General features: G+C 39.5%; 1 long non-coding RNA gene across 1 annotated transcript; it reads left to right on the top strand.

The window, feature by feature from the left end:
* Nucleotides 1-670: 670 nt before the first annotated feature.
* LOC149112437 (uncharacterized) lies at nt 671-1788 on the top strand. The gene is made up of 3 exons (XR_016207417.1): nt 671-691; nt 1046-1127; nt 1762-1788. It is a non-coding gene; the product is annotated as an uncharacterized LOC149112437 (long non-coding RNA).
* The last annotated feature ends 1452 nt before the right edge of the window (nt 1789-3240 follow it).

Below are 3240 nucleotides of genomic sequence, written 5' to 3'. Positions count from 1 at the left end.
CCTCTGTGGGGGTGGGCAGTCTTTGGTATGGGGGTCCACAGGATACTTTTTTCCTTCGAACGAGGAGCAGACTACAATCATGATATTCGCGCTTTTTCGTCTCCTTGATTTCCACTTCTCAGTCGACGAACCAGAAGACCGAACACACGCAGTCTACGAACAGATAGCCACCGTCATGGCTGTAAGCTGTAATTACCAGTGCGCAGTCCGTGTATGATTTTCGACTTCACTCGCTGACGATCCGGCGGCTGTGATGAACCAGGAAAATGTTGGACAGTAAAACCTCAGACACAAAGAACGTTCAGTTTAATATATAACCTAAAAATCCACCCATGGAATCGATAGTTTTATATAAGTAGAGATGACGAGTTGTCTAAAGCTTGGCCATATGCTATCGGGTAGCCTGCGAACAGGCTCACCTTTAAGTCACACTCAGGAGCGAAGAGCGTTTGCTCACCCAAACGTGAGTCTCGGGTGGAAACCTGCTTTGATAAGTGAAATTATCATACAAGACAAATGACCTGTCAATCTTAGCAAAAATCCTACTTTTTTAAGCAATTAAACTGAAGCCTGTTTGAAAGAGACTGCTCATTGGCCAGTTAAATGCTGACGTTGTCGTGAAGCAATGAAGGTAGGTATTTGATGGGAACACGTCGGAACTCAACTTCATTCGGTGACACCCGTAGCAGAGGTAAGCAGAGGTTATTTTGTACCATGTTTGATAAATTTGCGTAATCATCAGCACGAGCACGAGCCACAGTGGATATGTCTTGTTACAGTTTCTTTGCTCTTCAATTAGCTTTTCTGTCAGTAGTGTTTTCCTGTTCAGTCTTCGAAAAGTTCGTTCTCTGACATTTGATTATTAGCTGAGACTTCGTAGACGATCTTTTCGCCCATAAAGACTGTTGCTTCGATCAAATCACTGCATTTCATGTTAGCATCATATAAGTCAACAGTACTGCATTTATCACATAAATTTGTATCTCCTTTTTTTGGCTTTTCGTATAAATTTGTTGGTTGTATTAAACCTCCTATTCCTTCACAGGCAAACGAAATAAAGGACCGCGTGTCTTTGACGGTATCAAAACAGGTCAAAACCTTACTTGATCGTTCCGCTTCTCAACGAGGTAAGTTCGGCAGTAGCCATGCATGCTTTTAGTCTTACTCGTTTGGAAAAGTTTTTACGGATAGCAATTATTAAGTAGTAACTCTGTCGAATTTCCATGTATTTCTATAAGTTTGACTCGTTTCTTAATACAGAGGCACGTGTAACAAGGAAGCTAAATGCGATTGATAAATGATTGATTATATAAAGCATGTGAATATAGACCTTTATTTTTGGAGTGTTAGTGATGAAACTTTTAACATTCACTTATAAATATGTGCCTTTCTTTGCTGTTTTGTTTCCGAATTTTACTGTTCCCACCCGCTGCAAGGAATGATGAAAATGGCTAAGAAGCGAAATACCTGCTTCAGCTCAAAGAAGATATATAATAAACTCCACAAACTGATTGATCATGAACTGCTCGGGGTGATCTCTCAAACAGCCTACGTTTAATTATTTGGGCAAATTTTTCCTGAATTCATAGCCGAGATGAGTTCATGATTAATACCAACGTTGAATGGCACACACGACTTGGTTTTTGGCCACAAATAGTCGACTTAACTTTCTCCACGATAACAGGAATATTTCATTGTAAACAAACGAGAAGGTGCCAACTACATTACAGTTACTAATACGCACGTTTTTGTCTTCCTCAGATGGCCTCCAGTATTTGTGAAAGTCTGGAGATCGTACGCTAATGATCTTGATAAAGCACCTCACGCTGAAGGCATTTATGCCATAGCCTTCAAGGGATCTGCAGATGTTCGGTACATCTACGTCGGACATTCCAAAGACATAAGCAGGCGGCTACAGCAGCATAAGAGTCAAACATTGGCGATTGACGAGTTTATAAAGGAACAGTTCAGAAGTAACGGTGGAGAAAACTTACGATTCAAATGGGTAGAGGTGACAGATGGCAAATGTGCAGAAGGAGAATACCTTAAATGTATGCAAAAAAAGCTCGGTTATTGGCCAGAGTATAATAAAAAGCAAGGAGACAAATGTAACTAGGTCTCGCCAAGAACTTAAATATTGTACGCAAGCCTCCAAGGAAAGCTTGCGATAGTAATTCATTTTTGACGGTTATTCATTGTTTTTAATCACAAGCCTGATCTGAGACTTAATAAACTTGTGATTTTGTCCATTACAGCTGACATGTCTTTATTGAGTCTCATGTGAGTGTTGTTAAACAACCCTCGGTGATTATATGTAGTACGCACAAGTGCATTTGTTAATCGTATCTGGTTTACTCCCTGCTATTCATACATACAGCGTAGATACTTTTAAGTCAACTTGATTTAGCTAGCCTATTAGCACTACTGTTAGTGCAATTGCTCAATCATTTCTTAACTGCAGACATTCATTTTTGGACTGATCCTTCATCAAAGTTGAGGGGCTAAAATCCTTGAATGAGTTTCATTGACGAATTGTCACCCCGTATGCAATTCCCAGTGGCTCGGTACTGAATTCTGCCATGACTCTCGAGACAGTTTAGCACAGAACCTCGCTGGCATCAAACATTTTGGTACACTGACGAGGCTAACCACGTTTTTCGATCTCACTCTATCCACAAAATGTCAGTGTAAATCTTTAGCTCGCAGTCTTATCACAAATAATTGAAGAGAGATTCGCAACTCGCCTAAATAAAAGGAAAAAGAAATTGCAATCATTTAAGCTCACATTTAATCCTCGTCCATGTGATCTTGATCCTGATAAAGGTTTCTTCCACTTGTGTGGAAAGAAAACAAGCTCTGTCCAAATAGACTACCACACAGTAACTCTTTGTAGTTGATATTCGCAAACGAAAATCAGAAATCAAAATTGAATCAGTGTAGACAAACTGTGCATGACTGAGTTGGGTCTTTATACTGAATTCGAGTCAGCGAAAGAAATCAATATGCACACTTTAACATTTCTAAGAAATCAAACACTGTGACCATTTCCTAGAAAAGTAGGCAAGAACGGGGCATTCTGCCAGAATCCAGAAAGAATGAATACAATGCAGAATGTTATCGGTATTTTCTTAAACGATCAATCTCAAGTACTAATATTAATATTAGAAAAATGACATAATTTGGAAAGTATGTGCTAAGCCAGCAATTTCGGTTTCGAAGGGAAAAGTCCCATATTTGCGA

This window comes from Orbicella faveolata, unplaced genomic scaffold (genome assembly GCF_042242905.1).
Source record: "Orbicella faveolata isolate gen_17 unplaced genomic scaffold, um_ofav_v1 contig_2, whole genome shotgun sequence".
Lineage (NCBI taxonomy): Eukaryota > Metazoa > Cnidaria > Anthozoa > Scleractinia > Merulinidae > Orbicella > Orbicella faveolata.
This window is presented reverse-complemented; position numbering and strand designations above follow the sequence as displayed.